This window comes from Periplaneta americana, chromosome 2 (genome assembly GCF_040183065.1).
Source record: "Periplaneta americana isolate PAMFEO1 chromosome 2, P.americana_PAMFEO1_priV1, whole genome shotgun sequence".
Taxonomy (NCBI): domain Eukaryota; kingdom Metazoa; phylum Arthropoda; class Insecta; order Blattodea; family Blattidae; genus Periplaneta; species Periplaneta americana.
Genome location: NC_091118.1, coordinates 75684595 through 75705286, shown reverse-complemented (window position 1 = coordinate 75705286; position 20692 = coordinate 75684595). Strand labels below are relative to the sequence as shown.

At 37.5% G+C, this 20692-nt stretch overlaps 1 protein-coding gene across 2 annotated transcripts in view; it reads left to right on the top strand.

The window, feature by feature from the left end:
* The first annotated feature begins 1663 nt into the window (after window positions 1-1663).
* The window catches only part of LOC138694346 (uncharacterized), a 233884-nt gene continuing 214855 nt past the window's right edge, over window positions 1664-20692 (top strand). Inside the window, exon 1 of one of the 2 annotated variants that reach the window (XM_069817978.1) lies at window positions 1664-1933. The gene's annotated coding sequence lies outside the window, so the exon portion shown is untranslated. The remainder of the gene's footprint in view (window positions 1934-20692) is intronic. The other variant, XM_069817975.1, reaches the window with a different exon arrangement.

Here is a 20692-nt window from a genome sequence, read left to right as displayed (position 1 = left end):
TTAAAAACTAGTTCCACCTACTTAAATATGGGTACCAATAATATGCAAATAATAGTAAGCCTAATAACCTAACAGTAGAAAGGATAGCATGACCCACCTCAAATTGGTTGTAACACGATTGCAAAGTGGGATTTTAAACACTTGTCAATCACTGGATCAATGTTAATTATTGGGACTGTTATGCTGTGTCAAATTCTTATGCAATTTCAATCTCTATCTACAACATGACTATTGATGCTGTTGAAAAATATTATTGCACTGGTAGCATTAAAATTATTCACAAGCATTATGAATGTTCGTCATTTAAAGTTATAAGTTAAAGCACTGCTTCCTGCCTAGTGATCTTACTGTTTTCTTACATACTTACTGATATTGGTAGGTCTACTTACAGTATTTTTAATATGAATTTTTCCGACATTTTCATATGCGTTTTAACATTTAACATTACATAATTCTGCTCATCAATAGATGTGGAAATATATTCCATTTTTTTCTCGCCGAGGTTTGCATATAAAATCAATGTTTCGATAATTATTAGGGTTAATATTGGCAATAAGTTGATGTCTATTAAATTTTATTTATATTCAAGATTTATAGGATCTATATGATTTATATTATTCAGAATTATAAATCTGATAAAAGAACTGTAGTCAGGTCGACTATTGTAAACTTAATAGGCTGCTGAAGCCTATAGCCTTAATCTGTTAGGAAGTGTCCAGGAAATTGGTGACACCTAGAGGAAGTAATTTCTGATTACTGAAGTTTTGTTCCATGTTTGCACATCTGTGTCTTAAGCTTTCATCTCGGTAGGTATTGGAAATGGTAGAAACAATGAGTCTGACATGATCGACATCGAATAGGTGAGTTATAACGATTGGTTAGATTTATAAAGGAGGTAATTTGCTAGAAGTCGTTGAATATAGACCACTTTTACACTAAACCTAAAATTTGTTTTTGCAAGATACATTAAAACCCTATACTAAACTAACCTAACCTAACCTAACCTTACCTTTCCTTTTCCTTCATCTATGACAGTTTACGTTAGATTAGTGTTTTAGTGTATACACTAAGGTTAGGTTTAGTGTAAAAGTGGTCTATATGCGACGACGTCTTCTAGCAAATTACCTACAAAGGAATTAAATTATTCATTAATGGTATCCTTCGAATTTGGGGCAATGAAAAGAATTTCCAGATCTGGCAAATGTCCAATTTCAGGTCCTAATGTCAGGCTTTCCCTTTGTGTATGATGAATTCCTGAAATATGACTCTGTAGTAGTTAGGTATTTGATTACTCAATTCAGAAGTTAACGCATCATGTGATAGTTCTTATGACATAATTTATAAGATGAAATTGTTTACTATTTTTAGCAACTATAGGATATCTATTTCTAATTTTCTACAGCAACGAACTGTGATTGCAAATCACTGTGGTAATTTTCTTTTCTTCCCGTCCCCCGCCATGAAGGATTATAAACTTCCCTTACTCAATATTGAATTGATTATCTATTATGTTATTATTTATTGGCTAATTCATCAATATTTCATCAAAATATAAATATATTGTGTGTATGAATTGTTTATGTTTAATAACTAAGGATAACTTGCTCATAATTTCATACGTCAGAAGATAAGGCATAAGACATTTTTCATCTGAAATGTTGGCTACCCTATTTCCAGTATTGTTCTGCCATCTAGTTTGACAATTGGATACCACGTTCCTCATCGATCGAAAATGTTTTGTTGTCACCCCTGCTTAGAGCTCAATGAACCTCAGTTCGTTAGATTCTCGCCATCGGACGGGTGAGTAGTTCAAGCAAAGTGGTGTGAGGTGTTAGTGGTTGCAGTTAATATGGCGCAGTGCGTTATACATTTTCTTAAATGTGATAGTGTTTTAAGAAAACTAGAAAATTGTTTCTTTCATTAGCATTGGACAGTAAGTATGCAGTTATTTATAATCTAATTGTAATCTTGAAATTATTAGTACCTACTGGAAATCCAGGGAACTACATACAGGTTGTATTCAAGTTGACATCACAACGTCTGCCAAGAAAGGAAATCATATGTTGGCTGTGAAGAGACAGTGCTAAAGCCTTTTGTAGGAATTTTTGATATCGTGTTTTCTTGTTAGAAAATGTTTATAGTTAAGTGTATGACGTTAAATTTGGGATTCTGTATACGAGACGTGCACATGATGCTTTTTGATGAAGAAAATTCCTAAAATACATGTTTAAAACATAAAAATTTATAGAGTACAAAAATATTTGTGCTTTATTTACTAAAATAGGTCGAAAATAGGAAAAAGTAATGATGCAGTATAACCTATATGTCACTTAGCTACTATATCCTCCAACCAACTTAAAATTTATCACAGTCTTCATCGTCCTGTTGCTTAGCTAATGGCGCATGTGCCCATGTCGTGCAGAATATCCTAAATTTGTAATACCTTAAAAATTATCTTTGAAGTTATAGCATGCTTTCGGATCATCTATTTATGGTTGAAGCACGAAACTGAGATTATTGTACACTGTTCAGAAGTGAAGTATGTAGTCACTAAATTATTCGCTGAGAAAATGATGCAAACATTTATATTATGAACTTCCAATAGAGCGTAGGTTTAATCTTTTCCACTATGAAGCAGTATGTGTGCTTACATATTATTATTGTACTTTGTTTATAAAATAGATTTAAAGGCTTTAAGGCGATCCCAGTATACCAGTGAATGAAAAAATAATTGTTGCAGGATTATTCTGTAGAATATTGTATGGTTGGTGGCCAAAACTGTATTATTTTAAAGAGTATATTTCAGACTTGATATCTGATAACACTAGCTTACATGTAAAAAAAAAGTTATGTTATCATTAAGTTAACCATATTTTGTACACAGGGATTAATGTAGCCTACCATTCTGAAAAGTGTCATATTTACATAATTTTACATATTGGGCCATATTGTTTGTATAACTAATAATAGGCTATAATGTGTATGTTTGGAATACGTATCTAAAATATGATATTGCGCAAAAAAAATCTGCATAATAATATTATCAAAGATGTCGGAAGCAATTCACTGGTGGGTATATATGAGGCCTCCCTGTTTAATTGCTTTCGATAATGATGTTACGGGAATGTTAATTGTATGTTCTATAGCATTCTTTTGTTACTTTAAGAAATTTTATTTCAAATAAAGGCTTTTATATCAAGTTCTTGTGATTGTATTTAGCATTCTTATTTATGTCTCAAGTTTTAGTTAACAAATTTCACTTAAATAAGCATGTAAATTACCCCACACAGATATGCAAGAATTAACTAACCAAACGTGGTTTCAAGAAAGTTGCTTTGTAAGAATAGTTAAATCAGTTTTATTGATGTGTTAGAATTATAAGCTTTGTGACATCTTTTGTAGTTGTTGAGTTCGTATTATAAAAGGTTTATACATTTCATGAGAATTATATTAGTATGTGTGTTTGTAGTTACATGATGTCTTTGTTCTTGGTTTCTTAAGTTTTTTTTTTTTTAATACTGTTTAAGGATTCGTTTTTCGGAGACATTGACATTGTTGTTATGTATGGTTGTGAAACTTGGACTCTCACTTTGAGAGAGGAACAGAGATTAAGGATGTTCAAGAATAAGGTTCTTAGGAAAATATTTGGGACTAAGCAGCATAAAGTTACAGAAGAATGAAAAAAGTTACACAACGCAGAACTGCACGCATTGTTTCTTCACATGACATAATTAGGAACATTAAATCCAGACGTTCGAGATGGGCAGGGCATGTAGCACGTATGGGCGAATCAGAAATGCATATAGAGTGTTAGTTGAGAGACTGGAGAGAATAAGACCTTTGGGGAGACCGAGACGTAGATGGGAGGATAATATTAAAATGGATTTGAGGGAGATAGGATATGATGATAGAGATTGGATTAATCTTGCACAGGATAGGGACCGATGACGGGCTTATGTGAGGGTGGCAATGAACCTGCGAGTTCTTTAAAAGCCATTTGTAAGTAAGTATTGACATTGTTACCCGTTACCCGTTTTAAAGAATGATCCAGAAACCTATAGAATAGAGTACTGGTACACTAGGACAGGGCGGGTTATGTTAGACCAATGAGATCGTGAAACGGCATACTAAAGTTGGCAACTAGTTTTACTTGGTTAGTAGGAAATTATTGGTCACTTTCAATGCATAGATATGCATCAAATTTGATCTCCATTCTTTGTAAAGTTGAATGCTTTAGCTTAATCACTTAATTAGTTATGAGTCCATTGTGTCTCCCTTGTTAAATAAGAAGTGGAGTTACACAACCTTGACACCTTACTGTTTTAGAAACTTGCAGTCCTTTTAGTGGTACTTTTTCGTGGATATACTATACTGAAAAATTGTTGCTATCTTTTGAATTGAAGATTATATACTATGTGGAACTCTATACATGATTTATAGGTTGGGAGTAGGGGTTTCTTTATATGCATGTTTCCTAAGATTGCAGTGTCTCAAAGAAATAAACTACAAATCTCGAAACCGAAATCAGTTTCAAAGCTATTTCAATCCCTGACATAATCTTTTTTTTCTGAAGTTTTAAAAGGTGTTCCTTATTTTTGGTTTACAAGACCAATATTTTTGTTAAATTGTTAAAACTAATGAATTTTTTTTTTCTATTATATTTCCGTGGTATTCTTTCTCCTGAATTTATGATATAGCCTATATAGGTATATTTCATTTTCATGGACTCCCACCATAGCGTCGTGATCTAAGGCATGCCTGAACTAGCGTTACGAAATGAACGCTGGTTCAAATCCTCAAACTCATCCAGTGTCATGATGAATTTGAGGAGCTACGTTAGGTAACGAAATTCTGTTTCGAAAACCAAGTATAACAGCTGGTGCGGACATCGGCTAATCAAACGTTATCCCCGTATTGATTGTATGATCGTTCACTTATGCTGAGGCATGTGGGCGTGAGGCCAGCAGCCGGCTACATCTTCAGCTCTTCATGTGCTGTTGCGCCACGGATTATTATTTATTATTATATATATTCACGGGATAAAGGAATCATTAATAGATTACATGCTGGATGGCCTTTTCTAACCTATATAACTTGCACATGCAGTTGATAGCTTATGAATGAGTTTTACAGGATCATTATTTAATTAACGATGTCTTATATGATTTCACGGCGATTTCTTTTGCCTCAGCAGTTCCGCCGCTTTCGTTAAGTTTACTGTGGCACAAATTAACGTTTCAGCTACCATGTAACAGTAATACCTTACAATAACGGTGATTAATCTGATTCTGTTCCAACAAATCCGGTTCAAAGATATCGAAAGATTAATAACATATTTAAATTGTTATCTTAATTTTGATATCCTTTATAAAATTGCAAGCTATCGTATAAGTAACCCCCCAAGTCTGATGGTCAAACTAGTTAACTACAACTACTGTAACGATGGAATAATTACTAGGCCTATACTTAAAATAAAATTGACACGCATAGATTAATTATGTATTGACTTAAAAGCAAATTGGACCCAGCTTATGGTATTCTAAGTGTAAAATCAGCTTTGGTCTCACATGTTTCTAATATTACGCACTGGTTGCACAAGGCTATATATTTACACACCATCTATTACTACTACCACCACCACCACCACTACCACTAGTACTTTACTATGTGTTTTCATCGGTCATATCTCTCCAATATTATCTAACCTTCGTTTCTTTCCCCTCACACTTAAACGTTACAAATAAAATGAGCATGGGCGCTTGAATCTGTGTCGTCACATTTATACGCGAATGTTTTTCGAACGTGATGTACAAATATGTTAAACTCGTTACAAATGAAGGAAAAAAGCATTAATTAAACCGCCCTGTTTCCCCATATCTTAATTTGGTCCATTTCTTGTTAATATACGTTATTCACATCATTACTATGTGACACCCTTCCTTCAACAGCTATCTTCTATTATACACACATCAAAATTGTCTAAGGAACAACTAAAAAATTTGAAATATTAAGAAAATTGAACAAGTTACAAAACTGAATGAAAGTGAATATTAAAGTGCTAGTCATTTGTCGTTCTACCAGGTTACCTTAGTAACCAACGCTGTTATTTTGTATTGTTACATTGGAAAGAATTAAATTAGTGTGTTTTAACAGCGGACAACTGAAAACCGTCTAAAATCGTAATAAACAGGAATAGTTTAAATGATGGAAGAACGTCGTCATTTAAACCACCATTAAAATGTTTAAGGCGATTGGCATAATTGAAAGTGGCGGAACACAAGCTGATGCTGCATGGGCTCCAAATGCGGGAAGAGATGTAATTTAAAGAATGTGGAGTCGTTATGAACAATTTGGCAGTCCAGAAGAAAGGCACCAAGGAAAACCAAGGGTTACCACTGCAGGACAAGACAGATTTCTGTACCTTAGAGCCCTGAGGGAAAGAACTTGAACTGCCACAATGTTAAGAAATGCCTTGCAAAATGTAAGTAACGTAGTTGTTTCAATTCAAACTAACAGAAATGGACTGAATGAAAGAGACCTTCATACCCATCAACCTTTAAGGTGCCCAGCTATTCATCATGGAAATCGAGCACGTCGTAGTCGACCTGGTTGGCGAGTTGGTATAGCGCTGGCCTTCTATGCCCAAGGTTGCGGGTTCGATCCCGGGCCAGGTCGATGGCATTTAAGTGTGCTTAAATGCGACAGGCTCATGTCAGTAGATTTACTGGCATGTAAAAGAACTCATGCGGGACAAAATTCTGGCACATCCGGCGACGCTGATGTAACCTCTGCAGTTGCGAGCGTCGTTAAATAAAACATAACATTTTTTTTTCGAGCACGTCGTGTTTTGTGGTGCCAGCAACATCACAATTGGACAGTGGATCAATGGGGACAGGTGCTCTTTACAGATGAATCATGCTTCGGCTTGCACCCATACTCAAGAAGAATGCTCATATACAGGCCACCAGGTGACGCAGAAAGGCTTAGGAACGTACAAGAGATCTACAAATTTCAAGGAGCTTCTATCATGGTCTGGGGAGGAATATTGACCAATAGAAAGACGGACCTTGTTCTTGTAAGAGGAACACAGCGAGGAAACGTTTATATTCAAAACATTTTGCAACCTTTGGTGCTTCCGATCGCTGAAGACTATGGGGCCTGAATTCCTATACACCCATGATAATGCCAGAGCACATGTTGCCGGAGTGGTGTGTCAGTGGTTTCAAACATACAATATTCAAGTGCTACAGTGACCTGAGCTATCTCCTGATCTAAACTCCATACAGCACCTTTGGAATAAACTTCAAAGAAAAGTTTAGGAGGATCTAGACAACATCCAGTGTCTGCATCAGGTGTACGCTCGGCTTAGACATCCTGAGAGAACATTCCTCAAGATAACATTTCCCATCTTATTTCGTCAATGCCAATCGCCTTAAACATTTCATTATGGTTTAAATGACTACGTTCTTCCATCATTAAAACTATTCTTAACTGTTTATTACGATTTTACATGGTTTTTAGTTACATATGTTCCCTGTTAAAACATAGTAATTTAATTCTTTCCAATGTAACAATACAAAATAACAACGTTGGTTACTATGGTAACGTGGTAAATGAAAACTGACTAGCAATTTAATATTCACTTCCGTTCAGTTTTGTAACTAGATCAATTTTCTTAATATTTCAAGTTGTTTAGTTGTTCCTTAGACAGTTTTGATGTGTGTACTTTCCCCTGCTGCTTGGGTTTAATCGAACTTGTCAGTAGTTTTCGTAACGACTCCGTTTTACTCGCCACGAAATTAGTCATATGTGTGACGATTTCACTGCGTGACCAAAAAAATCTACAAGTAGTGTAGGCTAGGGTGTGCTCTCCCCTTCCCTATGATGCAACGAGTTTCGCAAGCTTGGTATAAATTCACCGAAGCATTCTCCCAAATGCTTACATGGACAGTGATGAGCAGACGTATGTTCGCTAAGCTCCCCAGCCGACCACCCACCACAGAAGCAACGACCCATTTTAAACCTTGTGTCATTCTCGATTACTGTGTCCTAGAGTGCTATTGCTTGTTTCTCTGATGATTACGGACGATGCATACTTCCATTTATACCTTGACCAAAACTACTTCCGACTTGGCAGCTTACAGAGAAGAGGGAGCAGTGTTGTCATGTTGCCCATTTTTGGTGTAAGCGAACGCGCTGCCGATAGAGTGCAGTAATGAACGGCTCACATGAACATATATATTTCTGACAAATTTGTTGAACACTAGGCATTAAAATTGGTGTACATTATTATTTTTATTAGTCTATTATAAGTACTGGTAGTGGTAGTAGTCTTCAATGTAATACCGTTAGAAAAGCGTCGAAAGGACTGTAAAAACATGTTTACATTTGTAATACGATGCCTTTATTTTCATGAGTGCCGGTATTCTTCAGTGTAATATTGTTAGAAAGGCGTTGAAAAAATTGTAAACTGTAAAAATATTTATAATAAAAAATATACACACCCCTTTTCTTTTCTAATATCAGTAATAGTGCTCTTATTTTTAACACAAGCAGCAGTTCTCATTAAGACTTGGCCAAAAGTATTATCTTTTTCCCTCTCAAAATACTTTGTTTCATTACACACCATCTCTCGCGCTTGACTCTCTAACTAAGCACCTTGTCCGATATTCTTTGTTCTTCTCCTGCCTTTCCTTCCTTCCGACATTGCACAAATCACCTGTTTAGAAACTCTAGCAGAAACTAGAAAACACACTATAGTCATACACTCCACCAATGACAACGAATGTAATACGTGTAATATAATTTAAACACAATAATTATCGATACACTAAAACAATAATACAACTAAATATTTTAAATTCATACAAAGCACACGCTAACCAGCCAACTCAAAGTCATTCCGGACGCTGTATTCACCACTAGGCCGTGGTATTCACGTGCTACTTGTAAACATAGACACGGAAATACCGTCCCGTTACCATGGTTACGCGTCTCTCGTGATTGGTTGATTTGAATGGTTGCCATGGTAACATGCCATGTCAGGTCGGAAGTAGTTTTGGACAGACTATAAATGGCTATGTCAACAAACATAATGTCAGATACCGTACTTGGCTGTTGATTATATCTTCGTCACTTTCATGAAAGACCACTTCATAGCAAAAAAAGAGAGAATATATATAAATTACTGGTATGGAATGTGTTCTCAGGATATTGTTGGTCACTTATTTTTTTAATGACGCCGGTGGGACTGTTACCGCTAAAGCAGATTGGAATGAGGCTATTTTACGACAGTTCGTATGAATAGGACTGTGCCGATAGAATATCGGTATGGAGTTATCAGTATGGTTTCAACAGAACGGTGCAACAACTCGCACAGCAAGAACGTCCATCACCACTTTATGGAAAATGTTTCCACATAACATTATTTCATCTTTTCCAATTTATCAGCCTGTGAATTTTTTTTCTGTGAAGCTTTCTTAAATTTAAAGTCTATTCAAATATACCAGCAAACATTCAGTAATTGAAAACAACATTCAAATCGAAATTGGAGGCAATAACACAGAGCAGGACACTGGGAACGAATCAAAACTCTAAACGGGGACGCTTAATATTTATCCCGTTGCGGCATCAACGCTGCGCGGTGTTCGGCGGGGAAGAAAGGGGTTGAAGAGAAGTCACATGGCTCTCCGTGAGAGAGTAGAATTCGCTCTTGGTGCCTAGCCCTGCACTAACACAAGAAACTCTGATGGAGAATATTAGAATTTGTGCAGAAGATTGCATTGCCAATGATGTCGTCTGAAGGTTGCGTTTTACAAAAACTGATTGTTGTAAGAAATGGTTTTAATTGTTTTCAACAGTGTATATTATTGTGTGTGTGACTAATGTCTACGCACTTCGGGTTCCGCCTACTGCGGATAGAAGGCAGGACTGTGACCCATTTTCAAATTACACACCACTTCGGCGGGCCATGTTATGCATGATGTGTATCCGTGAAGAGTTATGTCGTGTATTAGGGTGAGTGTTCGTGTAAGTGTAGTGTAGAGAATGGGTGAGGATGATGAGGAATGGAGAAGGGTAAACCTGGTGCCGGCACTTAGCCTACTCCTGTCGAATAGCACCAAGGGGGCCTCCAGACTTAACGTCCTCATCCGACGGACAAATCACTATCAACAGTGACATATGTCTTCCTGTCTTCCCTTCATATGCGCTGCGGAGAGATTTGGGATTTAACTCGGGCATATTGGTGCACAATTTAGTGATTAGAAGTTGTGCACCACCATCTCTCCTAGTCCCGGGAATCGAACCCGGGCCGGCTAGTCTAGTGGCAGACATATGTATATTATTGTTAATCAATCTCCAGATGCATAGAAACCTTATTTTATCATAACGTTTGTTAAGGCTATAGTTTGATACACAGTTAAAAAGAGCCATATGTATATACCTAGCATACATAGTACATTATGAGAATAATTCATACAATATTAATTCTAGGAACACTTACTAATATTATCTACTAAGACTAACATACACAAAATCTACAATCTTACAAAAATGAATCTTAGAAAATTAACAGACTCTTCAGAGCAACATTCTTTGCAAACTCATTTTGACACAAGACAGGCATAAACATATGAGGCATATGAGAGGAATGATTTCAATGCAAATCTTTTGCGTTCAAACACTTCGCACTTAAATAGAAGGTGTTAAGCAGTTTATTTTTTAATTATTTTATTGGGTTATTTTACGACGCTGTATCAACACCTCAAGTTATTTAGCGTCTGAATGAAATGAAGGTGATAATGCCGGTGAAATGAGTCCGGGGTCCAGCACCGAAAGTTACCAAGCATTTGCTCGTATTGGGTTGGGGAAAACCATGGAAAAAACCTCAACCAGGTAACTTGCCCCGACCGGGATTCCAACCCGGGCCATCTATTTTCGCGGCCAGACGCGCTGACCGTTACTCCACAGGTGTGGACTAAGCAGTTTGTAATGTTTCTTCGCATACACACATATCCTTCCTCTGTTACAATTTGAAACCTCTCAAAATAATTTCCGAAATTCCCATGCCCCAATAAAAACTACATTATGAAATTTAGTGATAATTTATTCTTGTCGAGTAGGTAAAATACAGTTTCTTGATTAGGGATCCATTTTTGCTACTGACCCATTGTCTAATAGTATACAGGGTGTTTAAAAAATGCGGGGCATAATTTCAGGTATGTATTTCCCACATGTAGACAATCAAAATAGTTCATTACAACATGTGTCCGGAAATGCTTCATTTCCGAGTTATGGCCTTTACAACATTGAAATTCACCGGAACGTTTTCCTTTCTGCAGGTCGTTGTCATTACAGAAGATGTTCAAAATGTCCACCTCCTGCTTGAATACAGACCTCACATCGATATCTCATTGACCTTCGAACACGATCCCAAACTCCAGGAGCATTGCGTATGTCCTTAGAACATGCCACAATTCGATTCCGAAGGGATTCCAAATCAGGCACCGGAGACGAATAAACCAATGATTTTAAATGCCACACAAGTAGAAATCGAGAGGGTTCAGATCAGGTGAGCGTGGAGGCCAAGCAATTGGGCCACCTCTACCTATCCTTCGATCAGGAAACCTTCGATCCAAGTACCGGCGAGCCAGCCGTACGACTGAAGTGTGCAGGAGCGCCATCATGCAAGAAGTGAATGTGTTGACGATTTATCAGTGGAGTATCTTCTAAAACATGTATGGTGTTTTCCAGGAAGTTTGTGTACGCCTGCCCCGTAAGTCTGTTTGCAAGTACATGGGGTCCAACTAATCGATCACCAATGATACCGGCCCACATGTTGAGGGAGAACCGCACCTGGTGATGAGATGGAACAGTTGCACGTGGGTTTTCATACGCCCTTACATGCTGATTGTGGAAATTTGTTATGCCATCTCGTGTGAACTGTGCTTCATCTGTAAATAATACTAAGGCAGGAAAGTTCGGATTTACACCACACTGCTGCAAGAAGCACTGACAGAACCTAACTCGTGCAGGGTAATCTGCTGGTGACAGGGCCTGTACACGTTGCAAATGATAAGGATACAAGTGATACTCTTTCAACAGTCTCCAGACAGTCGTATGAGGAACATTGACTTGCAACGCTACCCTTCGTGTGCTGATAGAAGGAGTCATGTTCACAGCCTCCAGAATCTCCTCCTGTACTTCTGGAGTTGTAGATCTTGGTCGTCCCTTTCCCAAAACAGGAGAGTTAAATTTTCCATACTCGCACAGACGGTAATGGAGACGTACAAATGTCTTCCGATCTGGACATTGTCACTGTGGGTAGGCCTACCTCTCCTGGTACAAACAACGAGCCAGCGCAGCATTGCCGTCCGCCTTACCGTACATAAAGTGTATCTCTGCCAGCTCTTGAGTAGAATACATGTCGCACAGTCTAACGCCTACACAACACTGAATGTAACCTTCGCCTCGGGATGAACTGTCAGATGCCCTCTTAATGTCTCCTTTGACGGCAACGACCTGCGGAAAGAAAAACGTTCCGGTGAATTTCAATGTTGTGAAGGCCATAACTCGGAAATAAAGCATTTCCGGACACATGTTGTAATGAACTATTTTGATTGTCTACATGTGGGAAATACATACCTGAAATTATGTCCCGTATTTTTAAACACCCTGTATAGTAATACAGTATACAGGGTGTTTCAATAATAGCATAATTTCAGGTATGTATTCCCCAATATATAGACAATACAAAAAGTTCACTACAACATGTGTCCGGAAATGCTTGCTTTCCCAGTTATGGCCTTCAAAACAGTGATATTCACCGGAAGGGTTTTTTTTTCCCCGTAGGTAGTTGCCTTTACAGCAGATGTTCAAAATATCCATCTCCTGCATGAATACAGGCCTCACATCGATGTCTCATGGCCCTGTGAACACTATCCCAAATTCCAGGAGTATTGCGTATTTCCTCAACCTGCCACAATTCGATTCCGAAGGGATTCCATGTCAGGCACCGGAGACGAGTACACCATGGATTTTAAATTACCCCACAAGTAGAAATCGATAGGGTTCAAACCAGGTGAGCGTGGAAGCCAAGCAATTGGGCCACCTCTACCTATCTCTCGATCAGGGTACCTCTCCTGGTTCAAACGGCGAGCCAGCGCAACATTGCCGTCCGCCTTACCGTACATGAAGTGCACTTCTGCCAGCTTCTCATTTGAGTACATGTCGCACAGTACAACGCCAGACACACTCTATGTACCCTTCGCCTCGGAATTAATTGTCAGAGTGTCCTCTATTAATATCTTCTGTCACGGCACCTACCTGCGGGGAAAAAAAAAACGTTCTGGTGAATATCACTGTTTTGAAGGCAAGAACTCGGAAATCAAGCATTTCCGGATACATGTTTTAATGAACTTTTTGTGTTGTCTACATATGGGGATTACATACCTGAAATTATGCCCTCTATTTATGAAACACCTAATAGTTATAACTAATGCTGGAATTTAAAATGGGTAATGTTTGTGCCGTATTCTGTGCATGTCCATGACGAGAGCATCGGCCGCCCAGCACACTTCGTCTCTGACTGTACTCTACTTCAGGAAAATGAGCGATTTTGAACTGTAAGAAGTGCGTGCAGTGTCCCTGGTTTTTACGTGTTTCGTAACATTTAATCAAGTCGTTTACTATGATACCCGCTGTATTACAGCTTTACAATAATGACGCTAGGATTTTCATTCTTGGTGGGTGAGGTAGGGCGGATATTAATCTGTACTTTCTTTCATAAAACTAATTTTCAACATTTTGCGATCTATTTTCACCAACACCGTCTGGACATATAAGCGTTAAGTTTGGTGACACGCTTATTATGTGACGAACGCTCATCATCCTGCTTAATACTGAAAGTTCTCAAATATCGTACCCTACTTAAAAGGATACTGAGAAAATTTACCTGGACTTCTGCATTTACCGCTAGTGCCCACATATTCAAAGATTGTAGGAGTCTTTGTTTGGTAAATACAATTGATTGGAATTTTACCCTTGAGTAGCTGCAAGACTACTGTATTCAGAGCCTGTCCTTGCTGGCAGTTTGAAATCGCATTGTCAATGAAGATTTGACCAGTGCATCTTGTAAAAGTGTGAAGTGACTCGTTAATGCCAACGTGAATAAAGGAGTGAAACGGAAAGCTTTATCGATATCGGGGAAATTACAAATCCTCCGTAAACATGATGAAAACACCATTATGAATCAGAAACAGTTGGCGGAATCATTAGGAATCCCTTCTTCAACGCTTAGAACAACGGTGAAAAATCATTAAATTTATTCAATATATGTTTATGCTGGTTTGTACCTTTGTGTTAAAATTAAAAAAAAAAAAATCCAAAAATGACCCACTTTCGCTAATACGCAGTCCCGTTTAATACACTATTTTTATGCGGTTCCTTGAAGAGCGTCTTACCGAGGTTTCACTGCCCCCCCCCCCAGTATATAAATTGTTCCAAGTCTCTAACCCCATATTTCCTTTTTTTTTCCGTATCTTTCAGTGATTTTACGTACGATAGTACAGAGAAACCCAGCTAATTTGGACTTCACTATTTCGGAATTCGCGATAATTCGAACAGCTCTTTTTTTTTTTTTTTGTACATTCACGTAAACAAAAAAAATGGCCGGCCGTGATTTTTAAATTGATCGCCTAACCGTATAATTATCGGCATAAATTCAATCTGAATGCAATTGAAACTCATCCTAATGTTGTGGTATAAAAGAACATGCATAGTAGGCCTATAGTAGTCTCGTTTTCATTATGGACAAGCGACATTTAAGATATTTTCGTTATCGCATCACTATTGGTGTTTTAGACTTTGAAATCGAAACCGTTCCGCGCTTTAACTGTCATTCTTTGTCGCCTCACTTGGAGTGCGTCGTTGTTGCCAGATCTTGGTATATTAACGATAGCATCAATTCGAATATTTCTAGTTTTAGACACCACGGAGAAAAACTAGACGTGGCAATGACGCACACGTTTTAAGGTGAGTCAGGTTGTCAGATGTCTACAGTAATTGAAGCGTTGAGATAAAAAACGACTAAAGTTGACAGCATTTCGGAAGGCGGTCCCGTAGCATTTCTGGTACATGTGACGTCACAAGCTTGTACAGTAGAACCATTCGGAATCAGTTTGTAACAAGTACTTCCCGAGTTCGTTTGTTCACGTGTGAATCTGAATACATTGAATAAATAAAACTAACACTTACTATGTGTGTGTAAGATAAATAAATGGAAGAAGAAACTGTAAAAAGACAAGTATTGCACAGACAGGCGCGGAATATAGTGTTTAAGGTGTATAAATATTTTAAAAACGTTGACGAACAGAACGCTGCCGGCCATCATGATGCTGGCTGCAGTGTTGCCAACGCGCAAGAAACGACTGCAGAAGCATGTGGTGTGGGATTGAGAACCGTGCAAAGAATATTAGTGAAGGAAAGAGGATTTCTTTGATGTCATGCTTACAGTAATCAACGGCTAAGGTCATTATTATCTTTTAATAATGTAAATTATCCCCTGCGTTATTTGTATTGCACGAATTGTATTGTACTGAAGTACGATGTGGCAATGTTCTACGCTGCCTTGCTCTCTTTCTGTCTCTCTCGACGCAAACGCTAGCAGACGACCGTCTTCCGAATTGCCGTAAACTCTAGTCATTCAGAGTTGATTTTGAGAAAAATGGATAAACTGTCTATTTTAGTCGAAACTGAATTTAAATGGATGGTATTTTCTTAACGGAGAATTTATAGCATTTCTGATATTACCAGAAAGAAGTTATGCAAATGTCTGCCTTCGTTCATGTTTTAAAACATTTTAAAATTATGTAAAATGTCTTGTTTTGATCTCAGGAATTCATATTTACAAAAGACACAATAAACTATTTGTAAAATTTGTTACACAGAGACCTCATTATTATAAGTGTAGCCAAACACTAATTTTTACCAAAATTACACAGTTTTCGCTATATATTTTTTATATTTGAGTATGGTAATATACTTTTTCACTTATGTCGAAAATGTTACATTTAACATCAGAATTTTATTCCTTTTATATCTTGTTCTCTTTATTACAAATGAAGAGTCCACTGCAAGAATGATGGATGTCATTTGGAATACATTTTGCAGGAGAAGCAATTGAAAGTTTGAAATGCTTAGCGCTCAAAGCTTAACTGTGATTTTCTGATCATTACTGGACAATGACTATCAGTGTTAATGCCATATAACTCTGTATGTACATTCTATATGTCTTAAGCTATGCATTGACAGTCTTGGTTCATTTTCGACAAGAAAGTGACATCCATCATTCTTGCAGTGGAGTCTTCAGATGTAAATATTTATGTTCATATTTAAGTCTTATAGAGTAGTAATATGCTTCTAACACAAACTTTCAGTCACCATTGTCCCAAAATTCACTTCCAGAATCAGAAACCTCATGGTTACTTTGATCTTCTGCAGCACATCTGTTAACTTAAGGTTTCAAAATACTGTCGATATTGGGCGGGTTCCTGTCTAGGGTAATGAAACATCATAAGTCACAATGTGACTGCTTGTTTCTGAAACCGTAATGGATTTTGATTGTGCTTTGAATTCAAAAATTTTGTATGATGTAACTACTTACGGTCTTTAGAAGTTATTGTCTTTACGAAAATCTGTTCTAAATGATTTTGAAAATCAAACATCTTCTCCTGGCTGATTATTTCTACATGCATGTTTCTTGACGTCGATACAGATCATGCCACTGCTCATTGTGTAAACAGTATCTTCTTTTCTTTTTCGAAGCTCTAACGAACCAAAATGTAGGTCCCAGGCCATATATGAATGGCCACGTGTTGAGAGCAAATGCTGAATGGAAGAGAAACAACAGCTGTCCCAGAGTATACCAAAACTGCATCATTTTACTTGACAACCTCTTATCAGCAATAATAATAATAATAATAATAATAATAATAATAATAATAATGTTTCACTAAATAAGGTGTCAACGCAGTAATAAATTGAAAATAATGAAGGAGCACTTCACAGAGAGCTCACGTCTACGAGGAAAAAGCCGCTAAAAGCAGTTTCGTGCAAAACGCAGACATGTCAATTCACAATTCTTGTTCTTGCACGAACTGAGAAACATATGAGCGTTTTTAAGCATTTTCCCTGGATATTGTCTCGGTTTTTGTACTAGAATATGAAAGGGAATATTCTGAAACCCCCGGTGTGGTTAACTCGTTCATCTTCATTCATAGTGTTCTGCCCAAGGGCAGTTCTTTCACTGCAAACCCAGTATTTTCTGTCTTCCTCTTTGTCTCATATGATCCACATATCTTAATGTCATCTATCATCTGATATCTTATTCTGCCCCGAACTCTTCTCCCATTCATCATTCCTTCCAGTGCATCCTTCAGAAGGAAGTTTCTTCTCAACCAGTGACCCAGCCAATTCCTTTTTCTCTTTCTGATCAGTTTCAGCATAATTCTTTCTTCATCCACTCCTTCCAACACAGCTACGTTTCTTATTCTGTCTGTCCATTTCACACGCTCTATCCTTCTCCGTATCCACATTTCAAATGCTTCTAGTCGCTTCTTTTCACTTCGTCGTAATGTCCATATTCTGCCCCATACAATGCTACACTCCACACAAAGTACTTCACTAGTTTCTTCCTTAATTCTTTCTCCAGAGATCCCCAGAAGATGCTCCTTTTTCTATTAAAAGCTTCCTTTGCCATTGCTATCCTCCTTTTGACTTCTTAGCAGCAGCTCATGTTACTGCTTATAGTAAACCCCAAGTATTTGAAACTGTCCACTTGCTCTGCTGCCTCATTTAGAATTCGCAAATTTACCTTCTTTACTTTTCTTCCTATGACCTTGGCCTTCGTCTTGTTGGCATTTATCTTCATATACCCCTAAAATGTTGACAAGTCTTGTTTTTGATCTCAGTGCTTCAGTTATTATTTTTACTAGTCAGTAATGCAACTGAGATTGGAAACTTACAAACGAATACCACTTGTCCATAATTAAAACGGGACTACTATTATCAAGAGTTAGGGCCTTCCCTGACGGGTCGGTACAGCAGCGATGCAACATTTGTTTGAACGATTTGTACCGCACTGGACTCCCTCACGGTATGGCATGTCTGCGGCATACATGTGTTTTTCTCTGCATCACTCCACTGCACATTTTCTAAATTCTCAGTAGTTATAGAAACTTCTAAAGGACATGTCGTCTAGTGATGAAGAAGATATTGCGTTCTATGTGTATTTAAGGTAGCGAAGGAAAAGGAAACGATACTGTAGGATTTTTCAAAGGATCTCCAGTCGGTCTCTTTAGTTGCTAGAAGAACTTAGCCGCACGGTCTACACCGGTCATTAAGGGACGCGTGCAGAAATTTCTAGGCGCGCGGTTGTCACATTTTACATTGACTTCTCCAATTATTGCATATTTATTTCTATACAACAAATTGTACTTTCATTCAATCAATCACGAATTAATGAATGGTTAATTTTGAGTTACTGTGTGTATAAAGATCCGTTATAGAACCATTGTAGGTCAACTTCTGCACTATATTTTCATACTTATATCAATAATAATAATAATAATAATAATAATAATGATAATAATAATAATAATAATAAAAAGTAACACCGAAAGAAGATAATATCAATTTATGTTTAGTGTCTATATCCGCAGCGAAACGTAAAGTGGTATGTAATAAAATATGACAGCATTTTGCTTCTTTTACCTATATCCGTCGTCACTCTCTCTTAAATGAATCACAAATCTCTCTTGGTTACTCCCCCAGTCGTGCTTCATGTAATGCTCTTCCGTTTTAATTGCATGTTGAACACAGGAGGACCAATTATGGGGACCGATTATTGCAGCTCCATCACGCAGAAGTTAACACACTAGACTCAAGTCGGGGAAATATTGTTTTTCCTAACTTACGACTTTGTTTAGTGCCAGATCATTTCCAAAGAATTTAGAATACAGTGGTACGGAGGAAGTCGTAACACTTCGTGTCCATATGAGGCTACGAGCTCCTCCACTGCATATTTCTTACTAATATTGGCTGATTTGATTTCCTGCAACATAACTGCCTTAACGGATATGGGGTTGGGCACGGTAATATTATTGTGCCTCATAAAGTTAATTATGTCTTTAACATTGTTGTTCATCTATCAGTGCTATCTTGGAGTTGTAAAAAACTAAGTAATTTACAATATACTCCACAAAATAATAATAATAATAATAATAATAATAATAATAATAATAATAATAATAATAAAATTACAGACAGCGAACAAATACACGTGTGAATTGTTTGAACATATTAATAAAAACTGCAGTTAGTGTTAGCATTCAGGGGAGAATTGGCAACATTTATGTTTGTCTCAGAAAGCGGAAACAGATTACTCCATCCCTCGAGTGGACAGAAAATGTTGGGGGACCGTCTTCTTCAAAAGGCACCGCTCAGCGTGCGGTAGCCTCTGTCTTTAACTGGGGATGCATAGAACGATCCTACTTTACATCCGTACATTGAAAGGAATATCAACTGTAGGTTGTTTGTAGCAGCACGAGAATTGACACTAGATGATGAAAATTCCTGTCAATGTACAGAATGACAAAGAGGACATTTCAAGATTTTGGCCAACTTATCAGTCCAGCCATTAATAGACAGAGCACAAACATGAGGGAATGAGTCAGTGCTGAAGAAAGGTTGCTAATAACATTAAGGTATGTGAATAAAAAAACATGCTGCCAATATTCAGTATGTTTAATATTTATTTAAATCCGAAAAGTTCACTAAATTCAATACTACAATTACACGTAGGGGAGCCGAGGGCAAAATGGAAGGGGAGGGCAAAGTGGAAAATCGTTGTTATGCTCTTGCAACAACAGAGAGCAGCACTATTCAGTATAATATTCAAAGCTTATGGTAGTATGTATGTTCCTACTTAGCCGCACAACTCTAGTATCGCTGTACGCGGCGGAATTGTGATTACAATGAAACGAGCTGCAAGGAATTATTTGTTTATGGTAAGTAATCTGTAGGCATCGCCATATATATAACATCTGATTTTATTATTAATGTTTAAAGCACAGTTACAAGTGTTGGGAAGAAGTTGTGATGGCTAATTTTTTTCTAAAAATTCATTTGGCAAGATACAACCACATCTAACCTGCAACTCACGTGGAGGGCAAAGTGGAAACTGAAAGAGTTAACTTTCCACTTTGCCCATGTAGTTTGGAATTCACTCATAGAGTCTGGATTTCCTCCTAATATGCAATTGCAAGATAGTTAATGCATTTGGCTTATAGTTTACGTTTTGTTCCTGTTCTACGGAGGAGGGACCCGAAGGCTTACACTGCTGCCTGAGGCTTATTGTGCTTACCACTCCTATTCTGTGAATGATTGGGTTGCCGAACGGCCGTATTGTACAAGTACAGCACACTGCACCATGAACTGAACCCGGGATATGGTATCAATAATGATGATATCATTGATATGTGAATTAATGATGGCGAAATGAGTCTGAGGTCCAACGCCGAAAGTTACCCAGCAATCCTGCTTCAATTGGTGCTCCGAGTCTGGCTGGATCAATGCAGATAATTTTTTGCACTGGTTGAAACTTTTGCAGAATTTGTCAGACCTAACAAAGAAA